We start from the raw sequence: 15,317 nt of genomic DNA on the forward strand, positions 1-15,317 counted from the left end.
CGAGGCGATGTGCCGCGCGCACGCGGGGGACCTTCGTCTCCGCTCTAGAGCAGTTTTGCTTTCTGGTAAGATGCTGACACCGTAAGCATGGAACTGTCCCGTTTTGGTGCGAATGAAATCGTGCCTCGGTACCAAGTTCCTGACTGCGCTGTATCCTAGGAACTGGTTTTGTCAGGCAGGCCAAAATGGTGTCAGAGAGACCCTGGGCAGATCACTTGCCTCTCTGAGCTGAGCTCCCTCATTTGCGCTGTGGAGACACCAGACACCACGCTTTATGACGTGGTTGTGAAGCTCACTGGGTACAAAGGGGACTGAGATACATGGAAGCCAGTGCTTATGTAGGGCTTCAGCGGCCAAGTGCGAAAACTCATGCCTCCGTTTTAAACCTGAGTTCAGTAAAAGGCTTAAAACTCGAGAGAAGCAGAGGAAAACCTAGCAGTTTTCCTTTTGAAAAAGCAATAACCTATTAAAAATAAAAATATTGTATCTGCAACAGCGTCAAAAACTATAAAATAGGGCTTCCCTGGTGGCGCAGTGGTTGAGAGTCCGCCTGCCGATGCAGGGGACACAGGTTCGTGCCCTGGTCCGGGAAGATCCCACATCCCGCGGAGCGGCTGGGCCCGTGAGCCATGGCCGCTGAGCCTGCGCGTCCGGAGCCTGTGCTCCGCAACGGGAAGGGCCTCAACAGTGAGAGGCCCGCGTACCATTAAAAAAAAAGAAAAAAAAAACAAAACATTGGGAACAAAGTTTAACGAGTTACAAGATCCTGTTGATGAAATCCCTTGTCCTTTGCTGAAAGGCGGAAACAAGACCAGAAAAAATGAAAAACCTGCCGTATCTGTGGATGAGAAATCAGTACCAAAAATATGCCAATTCTTCCCAAGCCAAATTTGAAAATTAGCACAATTTCCATCAGAATTCCAGATTCTCTTGAGAATAAGTTAGAACTGACTAATTTTAAATTTTGAAGGGAAGATCACATGGTTGTAAATGATGAAGAAAACCTTGAAGGGAACTTGTTGGCGGTCCAGTGGTTAGGACTCCACGCTTTCACTGCCCAGGGCCCTGGGTTTGATCCCTGATCGGGGAACTAAAATCCCGCAAGCTGTGCGGTGAGGCCAAAAAAAAAGACCTTGAAAAAGAAGAGTGATAAGCGTTTGTCCTATAAAAATTTAAACACAAAGATATTAGCACAGAAATAGGAAAAACCATCACTGGACTAATAGGACAAATCTATTCTTTTTCTTCAGATAAATTCAAGTAAAATAATGTTTAATAATGCAGAATGTACAGAATTACCTCATTATACTGGAAATATTTCTGTCAATCTATTACATGTACACATGTATATATACATACATACACAACATCTGTAATGAGGACCATCTAATGTTAAAGCTAGTTGTTTCTGATTCGTTGGTATATTGGTTTCCTAGAGCACCACAAACTGATGGCATAAAACGGCAGAAACTTATTCATTTGCAGCTCCGGGGTCCAGCAGTCCAAAATCAAGATGCGGCAAGGTTGGTTCTTTTGGAGGCTCTGAGGGAGGATCTGTTCCATGCCCCTGTCATACCTTCTGGTGGTTGCGGGTAAGCCTTGGCTTTCCTTGATGTTCTGTGGCTTCCAATCTCAGCCTCTGTCTTCGCATGGCATTCACTGTGCATCTGTCCTCTTCTTGTATAGATACTAATTCTTTAATTAGGACCCACCCTAATCCTGTATGATCTCATCTTAATTACATCTGCAAAGACCCGATTTCCAAATAAGGTTACATGTCCAGGTGGACTTATTATAGGGACTTTCCTTTAAACACAGAATGAACACATGTGATTAACAATCTCCATATCCTTCCCAAACCCCAACAGAATGATAGAAAAATCATCTTAATACAGGTTTAAGGTATAAGCACACACACAAATAACAGAAGAGACAATGTCAGATGAGTGGTGAATTCAGAGCCCTATTACAAGTTGGAACGCGGAAGCCACTAGCTCTGTTTGGAGAGGGACAGAATCTGGAATCTTTCTAAACGAGTCAAGAAGCGGGTATAAAGAAGTAAACCAATGGAAGTGCCAAGTGTGCTGGCAGACAGGGGACAGCCTGGGTTGAAAACGTCTGATAAAGAATAGTCACATCTGCCCCCAGGAGACCAGCACCCAGATGTTTGCAGGAGGCAAAGCCAGTGGGGTGGAAGGGTGGGAGGGCGAAACATGAAAGGCAGAGACAGATTTTGTAAGACAGAAATATGAATAAGTTGCATTGCACCAAATGTAATTTTCTCTGTAATACAACTTTTTTGGATCAAGGAATTAGGTGTTTACTCTTATTTTCTGCATGCGAGGTATGTTGGGTGTATTGTATGTGTGTTGTGTGGGTGTATTGTGTGTGTGTATGGTGTGTTTTCTATGCTGTAGTGTGTTTGTGTATATTGTGTGGTGTGATGTGTTTGTATTGTGTGTGTTGTGTATATGGTGTTGTGTATGTTGTATGTGAGTGTGTATGGGGTGTATGTGTGAGTAGTGAGTGTATTATGTATGTTGTGTGTGTGAATGTGTATGTTGTATGAGTGTGTGTGGGGTGTGTGTGTGAGTGTATTGTGTATATGTATGTGTGTTGTGTGCATGTATGGCCTCTAAACCCTGCCACCCTTATCTCTCATAGCTCTTCCACAAGGTCATTCTTTTCATTTTAGTCAGTCTTCTGGTTTTTCCTAAATGCAATATCCACGATTTCAGTTTCTTAATATGTATCTTGATTGAAATATATTTTTCGTTCTTTCTTCCTGTCACTTAGGTCAGACTCAAGCCTGCCCTTCCCATGACATGCTCCTTGACCATATCTGTCCTTGTCTTCTGCACCTTTAGCCTGTACTGCTTTGGCAGTTAGCATATGTTGCCTCAGATTGTTGTTTAGGTAAGTGTATTTTCTGTCCAACTTGAACTTGTGACCTACTTCTTTTTTTTTTAAAGAATCAATTTTATTTTTTTATTTATTTTTGGCTACGTTGGGTCTTGGTTGCAGGGTGCGGGCTTCTCATTGCAGTGGCTTCTCTTGTGGAGCACGGGCTCTAGAGCGCAGGCTCAGTATTTGTGGCCCGTGGGCTCTAGAGCGCAGGCTCAATAGTTGTGGTGCACGGGCTTAGTTGCTCCGCGGCATGTGGGATCTTCCCTGACCAGGGATCAAACCCGTGTCCCTTGCATTGGCAAGCGCATTCTTAACCACTGTGCCACCAGGGAAGCCCTGTGTTCTACTTCTTAACTTTTGTTTTATTTTACTTATTTCTGCATAAGTAGGTGAGCCATATTTATTTTACCTGACTTTACAACAACTTGATTATAGAAAAGGGTTGGAGGCAGTTACCTCTTTTTTAGGAGGCAGGTGCTGACCCCAAAATCATAGGTATTACAGTTTTACATTTGTCCTTTTATGGTCTCATAGTTTACATATTTATGTGCTGATAATAAGATTTAACTTTGGGGAGTTCATATGCTTTTTTAGCAGAGAAGTCGTCAACAGATCAGATTTTTTTTCTTTAGCAGTTTTATTTTGAAATAATTTTAGATTTACATAAGAGCTGCACACAGTACCTGAGTATCTTTTTCTGTTTAGATATATACATTAATATATTTTTAAACTGAGAGAAACTGTATGTTATTTTGCAACCTTTCTTCATGTCTGAAATATATGTGGGTATCATTTGTGTCAATAAAATGCACACCTATATAATTATTCTTAATGGCTGTGAAGAAATTACACATGTACCATAGTTTATTTAACAAATCCCTCATTTAGGCTGTTTAGGCATTTATGCTATTTATAAGTTTTTACTGTTTCAAAAATATAGTAAAGCTAACTGTAGTTAAATACTTATATTTTTCTCCAGTTTCTTTCTTTGGTGTAGATTTCAAGAAGTGAAGTGACTGAGTAGACGGGGTGTGTTTTTAAAGATGTGTGATGCACTTGCCAGGTGGCCCTGTGTGGGGTTTGCCTTCCCATCAGTGGCACTTGAAAGCGTTCATTTCACTGCCTGTTAACCACATCAGAGACAATCTTTTTCATGTTTTTAAACTGGGTGATGAGAATGTGGTCTGTTTTTCCTTCTCCACTGATTTGCATTTTTGATTAGTAGTGAGGGTGAATACATTTTAATGTTCAATAAATTAATATCAGATGTTAAGTAAGAGAAATTCATGAGCCTTGATGAATGACAGGATGTTGAGCGGGAAAAGCCTTCAGGGGTTTGGGGAGCTGGGCTCTGGGGGTGGGATCTCGAGGAGAAATGATAGAAAAATGCATGAGCAGTCTTTGGGAGATGCTGGAAGTGAAGGTCCTCCTTTGGGCCAGAGTGAGTCTGAGATGCTTGGCGGACACATGAATGGAGATTTTCAGTGGATAGTTTAATACACAGGAGGTTGGGACTCAGGGGTGAGTTTGGGGCTGGAGTTAGGATGTAAGAATCATGAGGAGGCAGGTGTTAGCAAAGATCATAGCTTTGGAGGAGACCACCCAGGGGAGCTGTGGACTGGGGGGGGCACACAGGGCTGGGGAGATGAACAGTGAGAGCAGAAGAAGATGATAAGGCAGGGAGTCACTGAGCCTGCGAAAACCTTCAAATCTCAAACATCAGGAGTAAACAAGGCTCAACAGTGAGCCCTAGAGTATAAATGACACTTCCATTGGCTTCTTGTTTGACTTACTCCATTAATTTTAACTGATGTAGATCGATTTCAGTGGCAAAAAAAAAAAAGCTCATTGCTTTACAACTTTACTAAATCATAAATATTAACTTCTTTCACACTTTTCGAATCTGAAAAGTAAGAAGAAAAATCAGGACTTATTTTCTTTTTTGCCATAGATGCTCATTGACCTTCACAAGGCCCCTCGTGCGCATCCTCCCCTCTGCCCACGTCCGAACAGATGCCCCTTTTCCACTTCAGGTGAACTACTATTTACCTTTTCCAAACCTTACTTTTCCAGAGCAGTTCTCAGTGTCTTGAGATTCCAGTAGAAGTTGCTTTGAGGGAATGAGTGCTCGTGCTGACCTTGTGCCTTGAACCTAGGCTGACACTTGCAGTAAGAAGCATCCAACACCTTTCATGCAAAATGTCAGATTCCTGCCACATTCCCTCCTTCCTTCCGAGCATCTGCTTCGTTCTTTGTGTGCTCAGCTCCTGCCCCTTTGGCTCCACCTCCTGTTTCTGTCCCCGTCCCGGGCATCATTACTGCGTGACCCTCAGCAGGACTCTGCGTCTACTGTTTGACTCTCTCTGCTCCTCAAAGCTCTAGCCACCTCCCCTGTCCGTCCGTCTGCAGCTCTGAGGCCCACCTTTGACTTAGCCCACCTGGCAGTTCTGCTGATGAGTCTCTGGCCTCCCAGAGGCCATTTAGACACATAATCCCTAAGGATGCTCTCTCATGGGGTGATCGTGGAGGCCTCTTCACCAACCCCCTCTAGCAACTTACAAGCTAGGGGACAGTTTGCAATGGGTTCATTCATTCAGTCATCATATGTACCACCTCACCTTCTTCAAGCTCACTTGCTCTGGCATCTTCTCCAACAATTTTCGCACCCCATGAGAACTCCACTTCTTTGACCCTCCCATGCCCATATCACTCCATTTTCACTTCCTTCTTCCCTTGCTAACATGCTCGATTCTCTTATCCTTTTGCCTCTACTGTAATTTATGACAAACTTCTGACTCTGATTACAGCCACCCTCAACCCTGGTTAACCCATGGACCCAACTCTCCAGCTCTTCTGGACCTTCACCTACCAGGAGTTACAAGTTACCTGGGAAAATTACATATCACGTGGAAGGGTTTCCGTGAAAATTCATGACCACAAGCCCCACAGCTTGAGCCCTCAACACTCCCTCATGGTTCTGCTACATTCTCCAAAATGTTTCCTACTTTTCAACTCTTCTTGAAATTCTTACACCCCCTCCTCTTTGACTCCCTCTCTCTTAGCCTCCAACCTTGACTTCCAAGCTACAGGATGGATGGGAAATCTCTCATCTTCCCTTCACCAAAGCTACATGCCTATCTGCCCTGCATCCTGTTACAAGAGGGAGACACGCTGCTGTTTGTCAAAGGCAAAAGCTCTTTACCATCTGCGCCATCTACCCGCTCCTGCCTGTTCCAGGCTTTTATTTCTGCAGTTACTCTGTCTCTCTGCTTTGCATCGTCTGTTTCTCCTGTGTTACTGGTTCATTCCCACGGGCACTCAAACTAGCTATTTTGGTGCCCATCTTTAAAAGGACTGTTTATGGACCTGTCATGCTCTTCTAGCTGCAACGCCATGTCTCTGTGGTTTCATAGCAAAACTTTTTGAAAAAAAAAGTTGTCTACATGTATTGCTGTACCTTTCTCAGTTGCTATTTACTTTTCAGTTTTAAAACTTTTTTCTTTAATTGAAGTATGGTTGATTTACAGTGTTGTGTTAGTTTCTGGTGTACAGCACAGTGATTCAGTTATACATATATATTCTTTTTCATATTTTTTCATTATAAGTTATTACAAGATATTGAATATAGTTCCCTGTGCTATACAATAGGACCTTGTTGTTTATCTCTTTTATATATAATATTGATAGTTTGTATCTACTTTTCACTTCTTAAAATGTGAGCTATATTGTGAACTATATCATGCATTCAAGAGTATGTAAAACAAACGTCTGTTTATATGTATATTTATATATTTTATCTATATAAATATAAGGTATATTTAGAAATCTGTGTCTAGCACCTCAACAGTCCCCTGTGTGATGTTTCTAAGCCACATTCCCTTACCTACCCCACAGGACAGTGGTCATACCCTTCACAGTCTTAGCATTATCACACTTCTTAATTTTTCCAGCTGTTGAATATGAAATGTTGGTTCACTGTAGTTGTCATTTGCATTTACCATATTGCTAATAAGGTTAATCACCTTTTTAAATGTTTATTGACCATTTGACTTTCCTCTTTGGTAAAATTCCTGTTTACATCTTTTTGTTTGTCTTTTCTTATTGAGTAGTGGGAGTTTTTTCTTTATATCCTATGGTACTGATGGTATTATATGTATTGTAAATACCTTCAGCCACTTTATGTCTTGTATTTTTACCTTGTGGCATCTTTTGATGCACAAATGTCCTTAATTTTAATATAACCAAATTTACCAATCATGTCTTTTATGATAGGTCTTTGTTCCCTGTTTTAAAAAAATCTTTGCTTACCTCGAGGTCATAAACATCTTCCATATTTCCCTTAATGTTTCAAAATTTTGCATTTCACAGCTAAGCTTTAATTAAATTTATTTATTTATTTATTTATTTATTTATTTATTTATTTATTTATTTATTTTTGGCTGCGTTGGGTCTTCGTTGCTGTGTGCAAGCTTTCTCTAGTTGCGACCAGCAGGGGCTACTCTTCATTGCAGTGTGAGGGCTTCTCATTGAGGTGGCTTCTCTTGTGGAGCATGGGCTAGGTGTGTGGGCTCAGTAATTGCAGCATGGGGCCCTAGAGTGCACAGGCTTCAGTAGTTGCAGCTTATGGGCGCAGTAGTTGTGGCTGGTAGGCTCTAGAGTGCAGGCTCAGTAGTTGTGGCACATGGGCTTAGTTGCTCCGTGGCATGTGGGATCTTCCCAGACCAGGGCTCGAACCCATGTCCCCTGCATTGGCAGGCGGATTCTTAACCACTGCGCCACCAGGGAAGTCCTAAGCTTTAATTTATTACTCAAATGCAAATGAGACAAATGCTCCAGTTAAAATACAAAGATTAAAATTTTAGAAGTCCAATTACATGCTTAAATTGTCAATTACATGCTTAAATTGTCAAAGTCAAAAATTAATAACTTTATCCCACACCTGGAAAATATAAGGACTTAGAAGATTCATTCTTTAACCTCTTTTTCCAACTATCTGTCATCACTAGTGTTGTTTTACGTTGCCAGTTTTCCTATTCACTTATTTATTACCACTTTGCTCTTCATTTCTTCTTTATCTCAGATGTTTCATCTGAATCACTTTCTTTTGCCTTTATGCTTTCCTGTCGTGAGGGACTGCCAGTGGCAAATTCTCAGTCTTTGAAAATGCTTTTACTTTGCCCCTGTTCTTAAAAGATAGTTTCACTGGATTGTGATTTTAGGTTGATGGCTCTTATCTGACAGTGTCATTCTTTTGTCTTCTGGTCTCCATTGTTGCTGTTGAGAAATCACCTACAAGTCTAATTGCCACTCCATTAAGGGTGATCTGTCTTTATTTGTCTGGCTTTTCTCCCTCTTCTGAAATCTGTTTTTCTTTTGGTCATTGGTGTTCTTCGGTCTTTCTATAGTGTGACCAGGTCTGGATTTCTTTTTTTTTTTTTTTACCATGGTTGGTATTTACTGCATACTGGAACATATGCACTGATGTCTTTGGGGAAAGTTCTCAGTAAATCCATCTCCAAACATTGCTTGTTCTTCACTCTTTCTCTCTCGATTACTTATAAAACTCTAATGCATCATATATTAATCTTCTCAGTGTCCGTCCCATTTCTCTTTACTTCCCGTTCATTTTTTGTTGTTGTTTTGCAGTATGTGGGCCTCTCACTGTTGTGGCCTCTCCCATTGCAGAGCACAGGCTCCGGACGCGCAGGCTCAGCAGCCATGGCTCATGGGCCCAGCCGCTCCACGGCATGCCGGATCTTCCCAAACCGGGGCATGAACCCGTGTCCCCTGCATCGGCAGGCGGACTCTCTACCACTGCGCCACCAGGGAAGCCCCCATTCATGTTTTACAAGAAATGAAAGATGCATCAGCATTAACTGAGCAAAGTTGGGAAGGTGCAAGAGTATTTCAGAAGGAAGGGTGTGGGGTTGCTTGAGGAAAGCCGAGAGAAGGCTGGTGTGGCTGAAGCTCACAGAGTAAGGGGAGAGGAGTAGGATGAAGCTGGGGACATGAGAAGGAGCAGCTGGTTCAGGGTCTTCAGCTAAAAAGCAGTGGGAACCATTGTGGGGAGACAGTGATGGTGACAGGGTCAGATTGGTGTACTGGAAAACTCACTCAGCCTTTGGGACAGAGAATGGATTGAATGAGGGCCAGAGAAGATGTCAGGAGTACATTAAGAGGCTACTGTAGTGTCCAGGCGAGACATGTTAGCTTGTCCTAAGGTGGCAGTTGTTCAGTTGAAGAGAAGGGAGGAGAATGAGAGACACTTAGGAGATGTAAACCAAGAGAACTTTGTGTTTTGGAAGTTCTGGCAAGTACAACAAGAATGGAACAGACATAAGGGACATACTGTGATGTGGAAAGAATACAGTAAGTCGTGATTTCAGACTGTATACCTAGGGAATCAAGTCATCGACTAAAAACGACTTGAATTAGTAAAGTTACTTAGTGACTGTGAATTCCCTCATCCTGTTTACTTTCTCACTCTCCAGGTGACTGCCGCACCCCTTCTCCTCCCTCCTCAAACCTCCAACACCTCTTCTGTCCTCCTCACTTTTCTTCACGACCGTGGTTTCTAGTTCAGGGAAAACTAAACGCAATCAGAAGAGAACTTCCAGAGGCTCCCCTCACCATCCCTTCTCTCCTGTTCATATGAATATACGCCCTTATAGTCTAGCTTTTCCCTGTTCCCAGAGGTGAATTACCCCCAAGGCCACACCCTCCACCTGTGCTCCGGCTGCCCCTCCCGTGATTCCCTCCAACCTCACCTTGCTCTTGGCATCCTCATGTTTTCTCCTCTAGTTGACTATCCCTATCATCATAGAACAGGACATAATTTTTCCATTAAAAAAGACCCCCTTGACCCTGTGTACCTGTCCAGCTACGACTCCATTTCCCTGCTCCCATTTGCTGTAGTGCTTCTCAGAAGAGTTGTCCACCCCCACTGCCTGCAATTCCTCCCTTCCCGTTCTCTTTCTTGAATACACTCAGTAAGTCTGTGCTCCTACCTCACCACCCAGCCTGCTTTGATTAAGGTCATGAGTGATATTCTTGTTTCTAAACCCACATGGATTGTGGCCCCTGACCTAGCGACACAGGGGCATTAATGGCCTCAAGGTAGGACAGACTGTGTGTGTCTCTACCCGCTGAGCCTCCTCGTGGGCTCATCTCCAGCGGAGCTACATTCTTGCTTAGCTTTTCCTCCTGCTCTGTCCTGCTTCCTGTACTAACCCTAACCCTTCTCCTAAGGTTACTCTCTAAATAAACTTCTTGAACAGATATCCTTTCTTAGGCTCAGCTCCTAGCAACTCAATATAAGACAGTTCCTCTGTGCCTCATCACTGGATGTTCAAAGGAAAACTCACATCTGTGTCAAGTATGAGACTTTCCCTACTGTCATAATTAACCTTTGCCAAGATGCCAGTCTGTCGTGTGTCTGATATTTTCGGAGCTAGTTAAGAGGTTCTGCTTAGGTCCTTCTGTCTCCCTGACCTAGTTTCACTCAGATGAGGATAGCTTGCTATGAAAATTGAAACTAGCCTCTAGCACAGTGGCCAAAAATTAACACAGATCTGACATGTGGAAGGTATTCAATACACACCTTTGAATGGAGGAATAACTTACTTTAGCCCTCTGATGGACTTAGTCCATTTGTCTCGTATTGTTGTTGTTTTAGTCAGTATCTTCTGCCCTCTAACATCTGGACCGCTGAGTAGATGCTGACTTCTGCTTCCGTAGAAGCAGGACATAAACTAAAAAGACAAAGCTTCTCTTCTTCTAAACAACAAGCTCCTTGAGCATGCACAAAGGGTCTAGCACAGATGTCTTCACAAAACAGTCTCTTAGCAAATGACACTTCAGAATGTCCAAGAACCTGTGGTTAGAAGAAATCCTAATGGACATTTATTGCAGCCACTTCCTGTCCTAACCTTTCCGTCATGTGGTGAGGTAGCATAGGCGTGGATCCAATGCGAACATGCAGTAAGGCTTGTTAAGCCCATTTTCTGGCAGCCTAGTTGACCTCTGGATGGCTCTGATTGGTAAAAATCACTTCTTTTCTATTCATGTACTGTTGTGCCTTCTCATTCCCATGCACTAGTCTAAATTCTACCGATTAAGGCAATATTAAACATCTAACTCCTCTTTCACAGGTTGCCCATTCAGATATTGGATAGTAATTATCCTATTTCCTCTGAGTTTCTTTGACACGTATCTTTCTGTACTTATCCAAATCCAACCCATTTAACATGCTCTGATTTCCATCTCCTCTGTCTTCTCAGGGGTTTCTGTTCCCTCTCTCTGCTCCATTGTCAATCTCTCCCTGCCTAATGCTTCATTCCTGTTAGAACTATACATAATCTGGGATAGTGTTTCCCAACTCTGGCAGACTCGACATCCCCCCTTTTTAGAGCAAATATTTTGCAGTCCTCTCTTTCCCTTCAACAATGGAATCCATTGACAATACAACTTATACCTAGTAGAGTCTTAATAAGATGTGTTAGCCATAAAAAAAATAGAGAAATAAAACGAATGCAATTATAATAGGCACATTTATTTTTATATGTAAATACTTGGGCTGTGTGGTAGTTAGATTCTTAAGTGGCTTCCAGTTAAATTATCCCTTTGTTTCATCCCTTCCCCTTGAGCATGGGGTGGACCAAGTGACTTGCTTCTAATGAATGGAATACAGCAAAATGATGGGATGCTACTTCCAAGATTACACTATAAAAACTTTCACTTTCATCCTCTCTCTCTCTCTCTCTGGTTTTTGCTTATTCTAATGAAGCAAGCAGCCATATAGAGAGGACCGTGTTGAAACAAACTATATACTACAACCTCTGGCCCATTGCCAGTGAGGACCTGAGGCCCTCAGTCCAAAAGCCTGCATGGAACTGAATCGTGCAACAACTACATGAGTGAGCTTAGAAGTGGATCCATCCCCAGTTGAGCCTTCGTATGAGACTGCAGCCCCAGTAGATATCTTGATTGCAGCCTTATCAGAGACCCTGAGCCAGAGGAACTGGCTGAGCTGTACCTGTACTCCTGACCCAGAGAAATGTGAAATAATAAATGTTGTTCTAAGCCACTAAATTTCAGGGTAATGAGTTACTCAGCAGTAGAAACTAACACTCCGTGATGAAGTGGTCAGATGCTTGCATCTGTTTCTAGGGAATCATTTGGATTTAAGGGAAGTAAGATCAGAAGTTGTTCTGAACAGAAAGTTCAGAAATGGAAAAGAGCAGAGATGTGAGTGGACACCGATTAAAACCAATGTTAGATTACAAACTAGTTTTAGGAAAACCAGAATGACTCCGATGTTGACAAAAATCATCCCTTTAATAGCCAAGTGATCATCATACCATATATTCTAAGTATAAAAACTTAATGAGCAATGAGATCCTTGATGTTTTACTTCCCTGGACAAGCACAGTGGTTTGTTTATAGAGCCTAAATGTTTTCCTGGACAAATGCTAAAATCTTTTAAAAATGCACATTATCAATACTTTGAAATAATTTTTTCCCCTTAAATATGTGCTAACCTTTGACTATAGCTGCATTTTTCCTTCTCTCCTGGGAATCAGTGTGTCCTGTCTTCCCTGTTTGAGTGTATGAGGCCCCTGCTTCCCTGATGACCATGGGGAAAACCTTGGAGGGGCTTCATAGTCTGTAGTCTTTTTCTCACAAGGGTATAAAATAAGAGGATGAGGGAAATATCCTAAATTGAACTGGGAAAGTTGATAGCATGTCAAGACAAGTTACAGACTCAGACTGTTAAAGTGAAAAAATGAGGAAGTATGGTAATCTTAGAAATGAGCTCAGCTTTATTTGCTATTTGTAAGTGTTGGGACAAAATAATTTTCTTTGTTGTGATATGGATCAGGGTGGCAATAGTGTTATAGAAAACAGATCTCCTCTTTGCAACCCATGTTGCTGTAGAGCATATAGTCAGGCATAATTTTGGTTGAGATACGTGGAAATTATGCAGGATTCAGAGCTATCTTATTTTTGCAAACTACCCTGTGCAAGGCAGGATATCTGACATCCCTGGCTCTTGCCTAGTAAATGCCAGTAGTTCCCTTTAATAACTGTGACAATCAGAAATACTCCCACAAATTTTTAAAACTCCCTTCTGAGTGGTGGCACCCCCATTGAAAAATCACTGCTCTATTATTTCTTTAAAACTCATCATCAGGTCCTGTCAACGCAACTGTCAAAACAAACCCTGCCATTCGTAGTGTGATTAGTTCTTGAGCAAGGCTCCACCCACAGCTCGGGAAGGGAGCATAAGACAGCTAAAGTCAGTCAGTGCGTTCTATTCATCAGATGCCAGTCATTGGTTTAGGGTACGTGACCCAGTCAGAGCTGATGACACAGAATGGAGCTTTTGCTTAGTATCTGGGGAAAGAGACTGTGGTCTTTCCAGCCAACTTGAATGACAGAGGTTATAGGGTGTGGAGCTGCTGTAGTCACTTTGCATCTTGTAGAGCCATAGTAGAAATCAACCCGGTGGAAGCATCATTGGCACTGGGTCCCCTGCAGGTGATTCTTTCCAGGCTGTAAGTACTGCTAGATTTGAGGAGAAGGAAACTGTATTTCTACTTTATGGGTCAAGGGGTACATAACAGCATGGCCAAAGAGGAACTTATTTGTGTAATCTGTGATGCTCGTACTTTCATAGAATATTTTCACTGCACTGCCTTGATCCCTGAACCAGTTATGTTGTTTTCAAGGCTACAACCTGTGCCCTTAGGGGAGGAAAGAGAAAGCAGGGTCAACACAGGTATGTAAAAACAGTTTCCCAGTACCAATTATTATGTTTATTGTCTGTGTCCCCCACTAGAATGTAATCTTCATAAGGGCAAGAATTTTCACCTGTTTTGTTCAACGCTGCATCCCCAATGCCTTGGACAGAGCTGCTGAGAGAAGCAGAAAAGGTTGGTTTTCTGGTTTTCTATATTTGCTGCCTAAACAGTATTCATTGATATCCACTCCCTTTCTGTTTTTTAACTTTTTATTATGGAACATTTTTAAATATATGCAAAATAGAGAATACATAGATGCATCTCCTCATACCCATTACCCAGCTTCACCATCGTCATGGCCAATTCAGTTTCATGTACACCTGTCTCCCAGTTCATCACCAACATCACCAGTGAAGGTTTTAACAGCGGTGCTTCTCCAGCAAGCCGAGGACTGTCAGGGCCTCACCCACCCCCCAGGGATGGGGCTTTGTTTCCAGCTGGCAGGTGGATGATCCAGTGCTACAATTCCATTTTAGAGTTTATTTCCTTGGATTACTCCTGGCACCAACTCTCTGAGGTTAGGTTCTCTGGGAAACAGACATGGAGATGAAGATTTGTGTGAAACAAGTTTACTGAGGAGTGACTGTGGTGTCTTTGCCTAGAGAGGAATAACGGAAGTAACCCTGAGCAGCAGAAGTTGAACTGTTGCTGTGGCTGTAACAGGGCCTCCGGCGGTCCCACTGGAGCCTGAGCTAGGATGATGGCCTTTTCTTTTTTCTTTTTCTTTTTTTTCATTTAACTATTTGAATTCAAAACAAGACCTATTTGTTGGAATGAAAGCATGGTAATAATATAAACTGCAATTAATTTGGCTCCATTTTTACTCATTCATAGATAATCCCTAGCACAGTTCTAGGTTACAGAGATACCACTATGAACAATGCATAGATATGGTTCCTGTCTTTATGGAATTTACTAATTAATTAATTTATTTTTGCTGTGTTGCAACTTCGTTTCTGTGTGAGGGCTTTCTCTATTTGTGGCAAGTGGGGGCCACTCTTCATCGCGGTGCACGGGCCTCTCACTATAGCGGCCTCTCTTGTTGCGGAGCACAGGCTCCAGACGCGCAGGCTCAGTAGTTGTGGTGCACGTGCCTAGTTGCTCCGCGGCATGTGGGATCCTCCCAGACCAGGGCTCGAACCCGTGTCCCCTGCATTAGCAGGCAGATTCTCAACCATTGCGCTGCCAGGGAAGCCCTGGGACAGCCTTTTAGAGCTGGCCTACCACGAGGGAGCTCCAGGCCGCTATCTCCTTCCTCCGTGGACCAGTCACTGGATGCCGTGAGCCTGGGCAGGACGGCTCCCTTCACTAGGGCCAATTACCAGAGAGGGGCTCAGCAGAGGGCCCAGAGTCACGAACACTCCCAGCAGCTGGGGGACGATGCAGGGGACCTGGCACCTCTGTAGCCACCACTGTCCCCTTTTAAACACCTGTTGACCCGTCCAGCCCTTATTAAGCATTGCTTTTCCCCAGGCTCCACTCAGGCTTTTTCTTCTCTGACTTACATTTCTTTGGGGGAAGGGGAGATGCATGACATCTAGCGCCCTGGCTTTAGCTAGCCCCGTGCCTGGGTCCCCAGGGTTCCCTGCCCCCTGGTTTATACTTCTG

The 15,317-nt window shown here is 42.9% G+C and overlaps 1 long non-coding RNA gene across 2 annotated transcripts; it reads left to right on the plus strand.

The window, feature by feature from the left end:
• Positions 1-14,489, plus strand: LOC132477579 (uncharacterized). 2 transcript variants are annotated; one of them, XR_009530292.1, is made up of 5 exons: positions 1-65; positions 1,437-1,592; positions 2,797-2,916; positions 4,859-4,940; positions 13,748-14,489. It is a non-coding gene; the product is annotated as an uncharacterized LOC132477579 (long non-coding RNA). The 2 variants fall into 2 exon arrangements; XR_009530293.1 differs by having other exon boundaries at positions 2-65; positions 1,486-1,592.
• The last annotated feature ends 828 nt before the right edge of the window (positions 14,490-15,317 follow it).

This window comes from Mesoplodon densirostris, chromosome 17 (assembly GCF_025265405.1).
Source record: "Mesoplodon densirostris isolate mMesDen1 chromosome 17, mMesDen1 primary haplotype, whole genome shotgun sequence".
In the NCBI taxonomy this organism is placed as follows: Eukaryota; Metazoa; Chordata; class Mammalia; order Artiodactyla; family Ziphiidae; genus Mesoplodon; species Mesoplodon densirostris.